Source organism: Pseudophryne corroboree, chromosome 4 (assembly GCF_028390025.1).
Source record: "Pseudophryne corroboree isolate aPseCor3 chromosome 4, aPseCor3.hap2, whole genome shotgun sequence".
In the NCBI taxonomy this organism is placed as follows: domain Eukaryota; kingdom Metazoa; phylum Chordata; class Amphibia; order Anura; family Myobatrachidae; genus Pseudophryne; species Pseudophryne corroboree.
This window is the reverse complement of record NC_086447.1, coordinates 768,646,343-768,661,820: the sequence shown is the minus strand read 5'-3', so window position 1 is coordinate 768,661,820 and position 15,478 is coordinate 768,646,343. Positions and strand designations below refer to the sequence as shown.

The window sequence follows — 15,478 nt, the reverse complement described above, 5'->3', positions numbered from 1 at the left end:
ATGTCGTCTACTGTCACTGCATATGATTCTCTCAACATTGATAGAATGGTGGAGGATTATATGAGTGACCGCATCCAAGTAGGCACGTCACACAGTCCGTACTTATACTGGCAGGAAAAAGAGGCAATTTGGAGGCCCTTGCACAAACTGGCTTTATTCTACCTAAGTTGCCCTCCCACAAGTGTGTACTCCGAAAGAGTGTTTAGTGCCGCCGCTCACCTTGTCAGCAATCGGCGTACGAGGTTACATCCAGAAAATGTGGAGAAGATGATGTTCATTAAAATGAATTATAATCAATTCCTCCGCGGAGACATTGACCAGCAGCAATAGCCTCCACAAAGTACACAGGGAGCTGAGATGGTGGATTCCAGTGGGGACGAATTGATAATCTGTGAGGAGGGGGATGTACACGGTGATATATCGGAGGGTGAAGATGAGGTGGACATCTTGCCTCTGTAGAGCCAGTTTGTGCAAGGAGAGATTAATTGCTTCTTTTTTGGGGGGGGTCCAAACCAACCCGTCATATCAGTCACAGTCGTGTGGCAGACCCTGTCACTGAAATGATGGGTTGGTTAAAGTGTGCATGTCCTGTTTTGTTTATACAACATAAGGGTGGGTGGGAGGGCCCAAGGACAATTCCATCTTGCACCTCTTTTTTCTTTTCTTTTTCTTTGCATCATGTGCTGATTGGGGAGGGTTTTTTGGAAGGGACATCCTGCGTGACACTGCAGTGCCACTCCTAGATGGGCCCGGTGTTTGTGTCGGCCACTAGGGTCGCTAATCTTACTCACACAGTCAGCTACCTTATTGCGCCTCTTTTTTTCTTTGCGTCATGTGCTGTTTGGGGAGGGTTTTTTGGAAGGGACATCCTGCGTGACACTGCAGTGCCACTCCTAGATGGGCCCGGTGTTTGTGTCGGCCACTAGGGTCGCTAATCTTACTCACACAGCTACCTCATTGCGCCTCTTTTTTTCTTTGCGTCATGTGCTGTTTGGGGAGGGTTTTTTGGAAGGGACATCCTGCGTGACACTGCAGTGCCACTCCTAGATGGGCCCGTGTTTGTGTCGGCCACTAGGGTCGCTTATCTTACTCACACAGCGACCTCGGTGCAAATTTTAGGACTAAAAATAATATTGTGAGGTGTGAGGTATTCAGAATAGACTGAAAATGAGTGTAAATTATGGTTTTTGAGGTTAATAATACTTTGGGATCAAAATGACCCCCAAATTCTATGATTTAAGCTGTTTTTTAGTGTTTTTTGAAAAAAACACCCGAATCCAAAACACACCCGAATCCGACAAAAAAAATTCGGTGAGGTTTTGCCAAAACGCGTTCGAACCCAAAACACGGCCGCGGAACCGAACCCAAAACCAAAACACAAAACCCGAAAAATTTCAGGCGCTCATCTCTAGTTTATTATGAGATTTTGTGCTTGTGCAGTACCAAATAATCGCTCATCTGCACAAACATTGACACATTGACACTGTGTGCATAGACACAGCTAACGCACAGAGATACAAAACAAATTTGGATGCAGGGAGAGTGGATTTTAGTGGGTGTGGGTGTTCATGGGAGGTTACAGAGGTGGCTAGGCATGTCACTAACAGCAGTTCCCACAACAGAGTTACAAGGGAGAATACGCCCCATAGAAATAGAGATGAGTGGATTCGGATCCCTAAGAACCGAACCCGCCCGAACTTCACCGCCCGACCCCGGAACCGAGCCCAGCTCCGGTTTTACCACCTGACTCGGAAACCAGAACGAGGCAAAACGTCATCAACCCGCTGTCGGATTCTTACGAGGATTGGATTCCATATAAGGAGCCACGCATCCCCGACATTTTCACTCCGGAATTGGAGAGTGTAGAGAGAGGACGTGTCTTCGTCATCAGTGTCCTGCATCAATTCAGTGGTAGTGTCTTGTGCTGCATCAGTCCAGTCACGGTGGTTGTGTCCTCTGCTGCCATATGTCCAGTGCTGCTGTATAAATCCAGTCCAGTGGTGCTGTCTTGTGCTGCATCAGTCCAATGGTGCTGTCTTGTGCTACATCAGTCCTGTCACAGTGGTGGTGTCCTCTGCTGCCATATGTCCAGTGCTGCTGTATAATTCCAGTCCATTGCAGTGGTGCTGTGTTATCCTGCATCAGTCCAGTGGTGGTGTCCCTGTGCTGCTGTATATGTCCAGTGGTACTGCTGTATATGTACAGTGATACTGCCGTATATGTTCATTGATACTGCAGTATATGTCCATTGATACTGCCGTACATGTCCAACAGAACTGCTGTATAAGTCCAGTGGTACTGCCGTATTATTCCAGTGATCCGGCCGTATAATTCCAGCGGTACTGGCGTATAAATCCAGTGATCCTGCCGTATAATTCCAGTGGTACTGGCGTATAAGTCCAGTCCAGTGATACTGCCGTATATATGTCCAGTGGTACTGCCGTATAATTCCAGTGATCCTGCCATATAATTCCAATGGTACTGGCATATAATTCCAGTGGTACTGGCGTATATATGTCCAGTCCAGTGATACTGCCGTATATTTCTAGTGGTACTGCTGTATAAGTCCAGTGGTACTGCCGTATAATTCCAGTGATACTGCCATATAATTCCAGTGATCCTGCCAAATAATTCCAGTGGTTCTGGTGTATAAATCAAGTCCAGTGGTACTGCCGTATAATTCTAGTGATCCTGCCGTAGAATTCCAGTGATCTTGCTGTATAATTCCAGTGGTACTGGTGTATAAGTCCAGTCCAGTGATACTGCCATATATGTCCAGTGGTACTGCCGTATAAGTCCAGTGGTACTGCCATATAATTCCAGTGATACTGCCATATAATTCCAGTGGTACTGACGTATAAATCCAGTCCAGTGATACTGCCGTATATGTCCAGTGGTACTGCCATATAAATCCAGGGGTACTGCCATATAAGTCCAGTTCAGTGGTGCTGTCTTGTGCTGCATCAGTCCAGTGGTGGTGTCTTGTGCTGCCATAAGTCCAGTGGTGGTGTCCTGGCTGTATATCATTTACTCCAAACAAAAGGCTTATATACATTACTTATATTATTATCCAAATAATTTTTACAGGGTTTGCCCTGTTTGGTGTAGGGGTACGCTTGTCTGTGCTGCATATTATTATAATAGCTCCAAATAAAAGGGTTATTATTATCCAAATTAATTTTACAGGCTTTGCCGTGTGTGTGTGTGTGTGTGGTTTAGGTGTACGCTTTCCTGTGCCACCAATATTGGCCCTCATTCCGAGTTGTTTGCAGCAGTTCATCGCATCGCAAACGGCAAAAAATCTCAAACTGCGCATGCGCAAAGCGAGCGATACGACCCTTGTGCAAAATTACTAAACGAAAATCTGCTCGTAATACATAACCGAAAATAGGGAGTGACGGAGGCGTGGCAGAGGCACGGCTTCGCAATCCAACGAAATGGGCGTGAAAGTGGGCGGCTAGTGTGGGAGTATGCAACCAGCAGTAGGCGTGTTTTTGGCAAAAATGCGTATCATATGGTAAAAGTACATAACAAATGTTCGCTATCTTGACGCAGCCGAAGAGTAAGTCTGCAGCTACTCAGCACTTGCGAAGTACTGTTACAAGTGTGTGTCTGCTCTAATTTGCAATTAATTAGCAACTGAATTCACCTGTTGAGCAATTACTCGCCAAACACTGCTCTTACACAATACTACAAACAGCAATTATATGGCCACTTAACATTTGTATTGTTACCACAAATAAATCTGACACACTCACAAATAATGCACTGTATTTTTGGGACAAATATAAATACTTTGATGTTAAATGCATGTTTTAATTATTTGTTTAATACTATCAAATGTGACTAAACAAACATAAACTACATCAGCTAAATCTTCTCGACATAGACATATTCCTTTGTACATACGAAATAACATTAGCAACATAATGCAGCCTACATTTAATTTGACTGAATATGTTTTTTTTTTTTTGTGGGAATATGTGTCCATATCTAATACTATGGCATGTTGCCCCTAGTAACCCAAGTTCCTAATTACTTTTTGTTTTTTTATATGGCCAATTAAGTGTTGTGCAAGGCATACAGATTTTAAATTACAATATGCAATGTTTATCTTAATATTCTGATTGTTCCCTTGTTCCACAAATGTCAATATGCCATGTTCAAGTTTACAGGGCACAGTTTTCCTGAGTGCATAACCTTTAATAAAACACACAAACAATTGTAATGTAATTTTTTTTTACTTAAAAGAAAATACAAAATCACCAACACAACATGGCTACAAATGAGCATCACATACAGAGATGGACATAGCAGCAAGCAGATGGCAGTGGCAAAATGCACATAGCAGAACCCAGTACTATGGTAACCCCATCTTCTGACAAAATATGATGTTTTAAATTAACTAAGTGAACCCCCAGCCAGACTAAACTTTTAGGGGAACTGAGGTAGATTCCGAAATCAACACACAAACACAAACATACACAGCATGCTAGGAAGAGGAAGATGGCTCAGGTGTAGGGCCAAATAACTCACAGGCTACAATTTAAAGAAAACCTTTCACTTTGAGGGAGTTCTACATTCTGGCCACACAAGCCAAAATAAAAAAATACATTGAGGCAACTTGTAAAACATGGGTGCTGCCCATCTGGAGAGACATCACTTTCTCTTTTTTTTTCTCCGCCTGATGTAGTTCTCATGGCTCGGTCTGCGGAGCGACCTTTGAGGGCCATGCCCAGTGGGATGTTCTTCCTGGGCAGGGGGAGGGGAGGGAGCCGATGTGGCTGGCTCTTTCCACTGTGGGCAAGGGAGACAGCGATCTCCTGGAGCCCTTGCCGAATCGAATTGGCAAGTTGTTGGAAGGAGGAGGAGAGTTGATCTTGGCCCTGCCTGATCTCTGCCAGACCTTGGCAGAGTTGAGCTACACCTTGCTCCACACTGGTTCTGTGCTCAGTGAGCCGGACAGGTATCTGGCTTACCTCCCAGAGCATCCTGTCCTGAAAAGCATTCAGGCTCTCACCATACCTGGCTATTTCAGTCAGGATTTCCAGGATAGCAGAGGGTTGGGTGGGGGGGCCAGTTGGTATCTGGACAGATGGAATGTGTGGTCCCACACTGGCACAGACACTAGGTCCCCCCACCTCAGCCACATAACCCTCCTGTGACTCTACCTGCTCACCCACCTGTGCTGTGTTATGTTCAAAGCAAATAGAAGAATGAGTGGAAAAAGAGTAGAAAAAAACAATATGAGACTTTTGGAACGAAAAAAATATTTCTTTAGGAATATGTGTGTAAACTTACCTGGCAAGTCATGTGCATGGAGTATTTCAGGCAGGTCCGTGTCCATATGAGACACCCCAACCCCCTCCTCGTAGCTCACACAGTCCATCGCCATCTCCTCAAGATCTGTGTATTCCACAGTGGCAGCTGGACCTCCCCCTGTTGCCCTCGAGGCATTCCACTCCGCAGACCTCTTGCCCTTCAGGCGGGATTTGAAGTCAGCCCAACTACATATGTGGGGAAAAATAGGGGCAAGGTAGAGAAAAATTATAAATACCTGCTTTAATATATAGTACAGATGTTATGCATTTGGTTGCTCTAGGCAACATCACATCTAACTAACTTTTTAAGAATACTTGGCACAGAAAATGGACTGGCAATATAGACTTACCATCTTCGAACTTCCTGCGAGGTGCGGACTATTGAGCCGACTTCATTAACAGAATCAGTGATGTCCCTCCAAATTCTCTCTTTGGTTGCAGCACCCATGTTTTTGGGTTCTCGATGTATTTTTTGCATGGCCTGTGTGACCAAAACCCGTAACTCCCTCTTAGTGAAGGCGGGCTGTCTTTTCTTTTTTTTGGATGTAGCCTGTGAGCTATCGTCCTGTCCTTCCTCACCATCTTCCTCTTCACTAGCTGCTTGTCTAGTTTGTGTTTGAGCTGCTAGTCCGGAATCACCCTCAGTTTCCCCACTATCTATGTCTGGAAGGGGATTCACTCCTAACTCCTGGGTATCAGAAGATGGAGTTTGTCTAGTACTGGGTCCTGCTATTTCTAACTCAGCAGTGCCAAACTCAAGCATCTGCCTCCGCAGTGCTAGGTTTCGATGTGTTAAAGCTGCCATCTGCTGCTGCACCTCGTCCATCTCTGCTGCCATCTGCTCACGAGTAGCCATGTTGCTGGTGGCATGTGTGTATGCACGAGTGTCTAGCTATTTATAGCTGAATGTGTTTTCCGGTGCGGAAATCCGCGCAGGTGTATATTATGCAAATTGGTCCAGTAATTGTTGCACTGGCTATATAAACGCCCTGCATGCAGCCTGTGTGTGTGTGGGAGTATGCAGAAAATTACTGAAGCAAGGTGCACATTTCTCAGTGAGCACATTTCTGAGTGAGTTTTGCGAGTATTTTATATTGTTTCAGTACAGACTTTTTCTGTAATGTTCTCCTTATCATGTATGCTGTGTAAGATTGTTGTATACAATGTTTTTTTTTAATTTTGTTTAAAATTACTTTTATAATTTTGAATGTAAACAACAATATTTATTTATTTATTTTTTATTTTTCTGTTTGGCTTGTGCATCTGTTTACCATAAAAATGCCACACCATCTGATCCTAAAAAACCACAAATTTGTGATTTTGTGTAGCTGTTTGTTCCAGCAAAATGTGGTGAGTAAACAGATTGTTACACTTAGTGGTGTTTTTTATAAGTCCAAAAATAGGGTTTAAAAAATGTGTGTGTGTTGTTTTAATTATATATATATAAATAAATATATATATATATATATATATATATATATATATATATATATATATATATATAGACTTATATGTTTATGAATTGCAGCCATATCTCAATGATATGTGTGTGTGTGTGTGTGTGTGTGTGTGTGTGTGTGTGTGTGTGTCCCCGCGGGTGCGAATCTCCGCCCATGCGAACTGTACAAACTGTCCTGCACATTAATGTACACATATCAATAAAGTTTATTACAGATGACACCATGCAATTACAACCAATCACATGCCACCACACACTATAAATATATGCCCATATATGGAAAACGCCATTGCCATCATGCGAGCAGCAGCTTTTACCCGCCGCGAGCTGCGCGTCTTGGTAGCGGTAATGGACCGCCGCGTAGGCCGCGCAGGGCCCTTTATCCCAAATAGGGCAAAGCGCGAGGCTTACGCGGAGGTCTGCCGCTTATTGCGAACCCGCACCCAGAGCAGGAGGACCATCATTCAGTTGGAGAGGCGCAGGTGCACGCCTGTCCAGTTGGCGGAGCTCCGCCAACAAATTCGTGACATACGTAGGCGCAGTAAGTTTCATATTACATTAAATAACACTGAGATTATTAGCATAAACGTTGTCTATTTTCACTAAGTGATAGTGTGAAAATTTGCACACTGACAATAAACTCTTGTAGAATAAACATGACACAGTGTGTGTGGTTAGGGCAAGCAGTACTGACTGTGTAGTAAGGTGCTTCTGAAAAAGTGCATGTTGTTGTACAGAGTTGCTACACAGGCTGTCAACTGAACCCAATAACTTGCTCAGTGGGGTAAATTTAATAAGGTGGGATGTTTTTAGAACTGGTGATGTTGCCTATAGCAACCAATCAGATTCAATCTATTATATTATAGAAGCAGCTTAATAAATGTTACATATAATCTGATTGGTTGCAATGGGCAACATCACCAGTTTTAAAATTTCAAAAACCTATTAATGTTACCCCTGTGTCTTTAACATGGGACAGAACAGTGTAATAGAAAAATGCTGTTGTTATAATTTTTCATGCTACAACCAAAATATTACATATGTCATTCTAGGGCGAGCACAATGGCAAGCTGCTGCTGCTTGGAGCCCCGACCAATCCCCTTCTCAGCCCCCCTCCACTTCTGTGGCCCAATCCCCCTCTCCTTCCCAGTCCGCTTCTCAGCCCCCCTCCCCTTCTGTGGCCCAATCCCCCTCTCCTTCCCAGTCCCCTTCTCAGACCCCCTCCCCTTCTGTGGCCCAATCCCCCTCTCCTTCCCAGTCCCCTTCTCAGCCCCCCTCCCGTTCTGTGGCCCAATCCCCCTCTCCTTCCCAGTCCCCTTCTCAGCCCCCCTCCCCTTCTGGGGCCCAATCCCCTCTCCTTCCCAGTCCCCTTCTCAGCCCCCCTCCCCTTCTGTGGCCCAATCCGCCTCTCCTTCCCAGTCCCCTTCTCAGCCCCCCTCCCCTCTCTTTACCAATACCCATCTCTGTCCCCCTCCCCCTCTGAAGGCCAAACAACAACTCCGGCCACCTCCCCTCTCTTTCCCAGTCCCCCTCTTTGGCCCCTCCCCCCCTGTTGCACAAACACCCTCTCCGCCCCCCTCCCCCTCTCAATCACACCCACCCTCTGAAAACAGCTCCCCAATCCCTCCTCCTTCCCCAATCCCTCCTCCTTCCCCAATCCAGCCTCCTTCCCCAATCCAGCCTCCTACCCACATCCAGCCTCCTTCCCCCATCCAGCCGCCTTCCCCACCCACTGAATGGGCAGCAGAAGCCCCAGGTGAGATTCCGGGGAGTCCGCATGTGACAGATGAGAGTAAGTTTTTCAACATTTAAAATGTATTGGTTACCTATTTACACTTACAATTACAATACATGCAGTGTTGTACTGTTACCAATCTTGGCCCAAGGAAAAATGTTTGTGTTCTTCTTCATGGTATAGATGTTGCTTGTAAATTTATGTGAGTATCATTAGATGTACAGTGTCTATGTGTGCAATGTTTAGGCTGTCCACTCTAGGTCGACACTCATTAGGTCGACAGGGTTGCCAGGACAACAGGGTTTATATGTGCTAGGTTGTCAGTGAAACAGTTAGACCTGAGTGGAGTTTAGTATGTTGTTGGTCTTTTACACTTGTGCCTGGGTATTCCTAATATTTGCACATTCAACTCGCATGCTTCACTTTGTTAGCCAGGCTAACGACACAATGATTTGTGTTGTGAAAATTACACTCACAAAATGATTATTTGATTTTTAAAAACCTGTTTGACCTTATGTAGTAAGGCAGACTTTCAGGGAGTGTGGGCATGCTAGGATATGTTGTCCTTCTGAAGATGTTGATATGCAGTGTGATGATGCAGGGCAAACACCTAAAAATACAAGTCTGCTTCACTCCAGATGTGAATGAATCCCAGCATGGGGTTACATTTACTAAAATGGGAGTCTTAATCCAGATGGGATGTTGCCCTTAGCAACCAATCAGATTCAACTTGTCATTTATTTCGCACCTTCTGTAAGATATGTGTAATCTGATTGGTTGCTATGGGCAACGTCCCATCTTAAATAGAACTCCCATTTTAGTAAATGTACATCATGGTGTGGTACACTTTCTAATTTGGTAAATTAACAATAACAAACATTGCTGAGAATGCTTGTGTGTTGGTATGGTACTGTTTTAACATTCAAACATCCATGATGTAGTCCCTTTGCCATTAAAGTGTGCTTTGTGCCTTGCTTGTATAATAGGTAATGTGAGTAAGTTTGTAATGTTTATTTTGCCTCTTCATTTCAGATGTTGCAGTTGGGGATCCCACAAGTTTGCCAGGAATTGTGGCCAGGATTAAAAACAATTTGAGGGCCGTGCTGGCCGATTTTGAATTGTTAGAATAATTTTTCTAAAAATTTATTTTACATTTTATTCCAAAAAAGTTAATTTTCGTTAAAAAAAAACCAATGTTGTTCAAGTTAAGCGGGTGTTGTGTTTATTAATGCTATAAAAGAACAGCAGATTGGCGTGCAGAAATTGGTGACGTAAAACAGTTCACACATCTTACTTAAGATTAGTATTTTAAATGACACCAAAACAAAATAATTTATGACAGTTAGGAGCTTATTGATTTGAAAAACATGTAAACACATTTATTCACACACTACACCTCTACACCAAAAAAAAAAAAAAAAAATAGCATTAGCCCAGGCACATTTACATCTATTTCTTTTAAATCAAAGCAAAAAAATATTGATGGCCAATTATGCCTACAAAGTGTTCTGCAGGTATTCTTTGAAGACTTAATTGGTCATGACCATTATTAGTCATTACACTAATTGGAAACGTAATTGAGGAAGGCTTGTTGAGTTTGAACTGAAAGGTGTAATTTAACTTAAAAAAAAACATTGCTGTGCGTTTTTTAGCAAAAGCGTGTGCAATTTTAAGAAGAATGTGTAAATCTACGATAAATTAGGATTTTTACGATGAGGTTTGTGGTAATGCGATGGGTTCGCATTACTGCGATGTCTTTTGGCATACGCCTACTTTGTGTACTACTGCGTACGAATTAGCAAAAATACTTTGGGGCGGATATTCGCTATTGTGCAACGTATTCGCAATTTTGCGAATATGTGGTGCGACCGAAAAGAATAGCAAACAACTCAGAATCACCCCCATTGTGCGTGTATTACATCTGAGCAAATACCAGCACGTCCCATGTTGTTTGTGTCGCACACTTGTGTCGCTTAGCTTAGTCATACAGCTACCTCATTGCACCTCTTTTTCTTCTTTGCATGATGTGCTGTTTGGGGCCTAGGTTTTTTAAGTGCCATCCTGTCTGCAACTGTAGTGCAACACCTAGATGGGCCAGGTGTTTGTGCCGCACACTTGTGTCGCTTAGCTTAGTCATACAGCTACCTCGGTGCAACTTTTAGGCCTAAAAACAATTTTGTGAGGTATGAGGTGTTCAGAATAAACTGGAAATGAGTGGAATTGAATGTTATTGAGGTTAATAATACCGTAGGATCAAAATTACCGCCAAATTCTGTGATTTTAGCTGTTTTTATGTTTTTTTTTCAAAAATCATCCAGATCCAAAACCAAAACACGAAAGAGTGGTTTTGGCAACACCAATCCAGATCCAAAGCACGAGGATGGAACCAGAACCAAAACTAAAACACAAGAAAGTCTATGGTAGTAGGTGACTGATAGCACAGGCACAGATAGCCAATCAGGGGAGCAGCACTCCCTGATTGGCTAGTGGGTCTCCAAGTCATGTGGAGGATGGCATTCGGAAAAAGAGATCTATGTGGTCTCACATAGATCTCCTAAGTCTGGTGATGTGGGTATTGAATTTTTTTTATTTGAATCCCTGGGTGTCTACATTGAAAGAAGAGGAATGATCTACACTGGACTAGGTAAATATTTTTCTCTAACGTCCTAGAGGATGCTGGGGACTCCGTAAGGACCATGGGGATAGACGGGCTCCGCAGGAGACATGGGCACTTTAAGAAAGACTTTAGGTCTGGGTGTGCACTGGCTCTTCCCTCTATGCCCCTCCTCTAGACCTCAGTTTTGATACTGTGCCCAGAGGAGATGGGTGCACTTCAGGGAGCTCTCCTGAGCTTCCTGACAGAAAGTATATTTGTTAGGTTTTTTTATTTTCAGGGAGCCTGCTGGCAACAGACTCCCTGCATCGAGGGACTGAGGGGAGAGAAGCAGACCTACTTCTGTGAGTTTCAAGGCTCTGCTTCTTAGGCTACTGGACACCATTAGTTCCAGAGGGATTGGTACGCAGGTCTCACCCTCGCCGTCCGTCCCAGAGCCGCGCCGCTGTCCCCCTCGCAGAGCCGGAAGATAGAAGCCGGGTGAGTATGAGAAGAAAAGAAGACTTCAGAGGCGGCAGAATACTTCATGATCTTCACTGAGGTAGCGCACAGCACTGCAGCTGTGCGCCATTGCTCCCATACACCTCACAAACGGCATTCACTGTAAGGGTGCAGGGCGCAGGGGGGGCGCCCTGGGCAGCATATAGACATCTTTTGGCAAAAATAAGTATATGTACAGCTGGGCACTGTACATATATAAGAGCCCCCGCCAAATTTTGAGATTTTCAGCGGGACAGAAGCCCGCCGCCGAGGGGGCGGGGCTTCTCCGTTAGCACTCACAGCGCCATTTTTTCTCCACAGCACCGCTGAGAGGAAGCTCCCCGGACTCTCCCCTGCTTATACCACGGTAGACAGAGGGTTTTAAAGAGGAGGGGGGGCACAAAATTGGCGCATATTGTATATGTAAACAGCGCTATCTGGGTAAACATAATATTATTGTGTTTTTGTCCTGGGTCATACAGCGCTGGGGTGTGTCCTGGCATACTCTCTCTCTGTCTCTCCAAAGGGCCTGGTGGGGAAACTGTCTTCAGATAAGAGGTTCCCTGTGTGTGTGGTGTGTCAGTAAGCGTGTGTCGATATGTCTGAGGTAGAAGGCTCACCTAGAGAGGAGGGGGAGCGTATGAATGTGAGGTCTCCTTCGGCAGTGCCGACACCTGACTGGGTGGATATGTGGAATGTTTTAAGTGCTAGTGTGAACTTATTGCACAAGAGATTAGACAAAGCTGAGGCTAAGGAACAGTCAGGGAGTGAACCCATGTCTGTCCCTATGTCGCCGGGACCTTCAGGGTCTCAGAAGCGCCCACTATCCCAAATAGCAGACACTGATACCGACACGGATTCGGACTCCAGTGTCGACTACGATGATGTAAAGTTACAGCCAAAAGTGGCTAAATGTATTCGATATATGATTATTGCATAAAAGAAGTGTTGCATATCACAGAGGAACCCCCTGTCCCTGACACGAGGGTACACATGTATAAGGGAAAAAAGCCTGAGGTCACTTTTCCCTCCTCACATGAGTTGAACGAATTATGTGAAAAAGCTTGGGAATCTCCAGACAAAAAACTGCAGATTCCCAAAAGGATTCTTATGGCGTATCCTTTCCCGCCAACGGACAGGGTACAGTGGGAATCATCCCCTAAGGTGGGCAAAGCGTTGACACGCTTGTCAAAAAAGATAGCGCTGCCATCACAAGATACGGCTACCCTCAAGGATCCTGCAGACCGCAAGCAGGAGATTACCTTGAAATCCATTTACACACATTCTGGTATATTACTCAGACCGACAATTGCGTCGGCCTGGGTTTGTAGCGCGGTTGCAGCATGGACAGATTCCTTATCGGCGGAGATTGAAACCCTAGATAAGGATACCATTTTATTGACCCTAGGCCATATAAAGGATGCTGTCTTATATATGAGGGATGCTCAAAGAGACATTAGTTTACTGGGTTCCAGAATAAACGCTATGTCAATCTCTGCTAGACCAGTCCTCTGGACCCGGCAGTGGACAGGTGATGCCGACTCAAAAAGACATATGGAGGTTTTACCTTACAAGGGGGAGGAATTGTTTGGGGAAGGTCTCTCAGCAGTGCCGTTTCTTGTGGCGGGCGAGCCGTGCAACCACACGGGGCGCCCGCCGCGGCACTTTGCTTGTCCCTGTTTCCCCCTCCTCCGTCTTCCCGAGGGTACTCCTGCTCGGGGGTGGAGTTTCGCAGAATGACGCGGTTGCATCGTGACGTCACGACGCAACGCGTCATTCTGTGAAACTCCGCCCCCCGAGCGGGAGTACCCTCGGGAAGACGGAGGAGGGGAAGCCAAGCTGGAAGGAGGAGGCGGCCGGCGCAAGGAAGAAGAGGCGGCCCGACCCGAGGAGCGGGAAGATCCTCTTCATATGTAAGTTGTCCCTTCCTCCCCCTCTCCCTTCCTTCCCCCCCACTGGACACTTGCCTGCCACACTGTAAAAATTGGGGACAGTTGCCTGCCACAGTGTAAATTGGGGACACTTGCCTGCCACACTGTATAAATTGGGGACACTTGCCTGCCACAGTGTAAATTGGGGACACTTGCCTGCCACAGTGTAAATTGGGGACACTTGCCTGCCACACTGTATAAAATGGGGACACTTGCCTGCCACACTGTAAATTGGGGACACTTGCCTGCCACAGTGTAAATTGGGGACACTTGCCTGCCACACTGTAAATTGGGGACACTTGCCTGCCACACTGTAAATTGGGGACACTTGCCTGCCACAGTGTAAATTTTGGACACTTGCCTGCAACACTGTAAATTGGGGACACTTGCCTGCCACACTGTATAAAATGGGGACACTTGCCTGCCACACTGTAAATTGGGGACACTTGCCTGCCACACTGTAAATTGGGGACACTTGCCTGCCACAGTGTATAAAATGGGGACACTTGCCTGCCACACTGTAAATTGGGGACACTTGCCTGCCACACTGTATAAATTAGGGACACTTGCCTGCCACACTGTAAATTGGGGACACTTGCCTGCCACACTGTAAATTGGGGACACTTGCCTGCCACACTGTATAAAATGGGGGCACTTGCCTGCCACACTGTAAATTGGGGACACTTGCCTGCCACACTGTGTAAATTGGGGACACTTGCCTGCCGTACTGTGTAAATTGGGGACTCTTGCCGCCATACTGTGTAAAATGGGGACTCTTGCCTGCTGTAATGTGTAAAATGGGGACACTTGCCTGCGTAATGTGTAAAATGGGGACTCTTGCCTGCCGTACTGTGTAAAATGGGGAGTCTTGCCTGGCGTACTGTGTAAAATGGGAACTCCTGCCTGCCGCACTGTGTAAAATGGGGATTCTTGCCTGTCGTACTTTGTAAAATGGGGACTCTAGCCTGCCGTAATGTGTAAAATGGGGACTTTTTATTTATTTTTTATTTTTTCCTGTGGTGGGCGTGATGATGAGATCAGATGAGGCCACGCCCATTTTAATGAGACCACGCTCATTTTAACGAGGCCACACACCCTTGTCGGGAGTGCACTTTAAAAAAAAAATATCTATGGGGGGGCGCATTTTTTTTATGTCAATGGGGGGTGGGGTGCATTTTGAAATCTCGCACTGGGAGCCAAATTGGCTAGAAACAGCCCTGTATCTCGGACCTGGTAACCACAGCTACGGCAGGTAAATCAAATTTTTTGCCTTATGTTCCCTCACAACATAAGAAAGCGCCACATTATCAAATGCAGTCCTTTCGTTCAAATAAAAGCAAAAGAGTGTGTGGATCGTTCTTTCTTGCCAGAGGTAAGGGCAGAGGTAAAAAGCTGCACAGCACAGCTAGTTCCCACGAACAGAAATCCTCCCCGGCCTCTGCAAAATCCACCGCATGACGCTGGGGCTCCGCTGGGGGAGTCCGCCCCAGTGGGGGCACGTCTTCAACTTTTCAGCCACATCTGGGTTCACTCACAGGTGGATCCCTGGGCAATAGAAATTGTTTCTCAGGGATACAAGCTGGAATTCGAAGAGGTGCCTCCTCGACGTTTTTTTCAAATTGGCTCTACCGACTTCTCCCCTGGAAAGGGAGATAGTGTTAAATGCTATTCACACATTGTGTCTTCAACAAGTGGTGGTTGAAGTTCCCTACTTCAGAGAGGGAAGGGATACTACTCCACCCTGTTTGTAGTTCCAAAACCGGACGGTTCGGTCAGACCCATATTGAATTTAAAATCCCTGAACCTATACTTAAAACGGTTCAAGTTCAAAATGGAATCACTCAGAGTGGTCATCGCCAGCCTGGAAGGGGGGGATTTTATGGTATCCCTGGACATAAAGGATGCATACCTTCATGTTCCCATATATCCACCTCATCA

At 45.4% G+C, this 15,478-nt stretch overlaps 1 long non-coding RNA gene across 1 annotated transcript in view; it reads left to right on the top strand.

The window, feature by feature from the left end:
* Positions 1 to 9,724, top strand: part of LOC134911760 (uncharacterized) — a 95,857-nt gene extending 86,133 nt beyond the window's left edge. The window contains exons 2-3 of the long non-coding RNA XR_010176822.1: positions 7,833 to 8,572; positions 9,548 to 9,724. This is a non-coding gene — a long non-coding RNA (uncharacterized LOC134911760). The remainder of the gene's footprint in view (positions 1 to 7,832; positions 8,573 to 9,547) is intronic.
* The last annotated feature ends 5,754 nt before the right edge of the window (positions 9,725 to 15,478 follow it).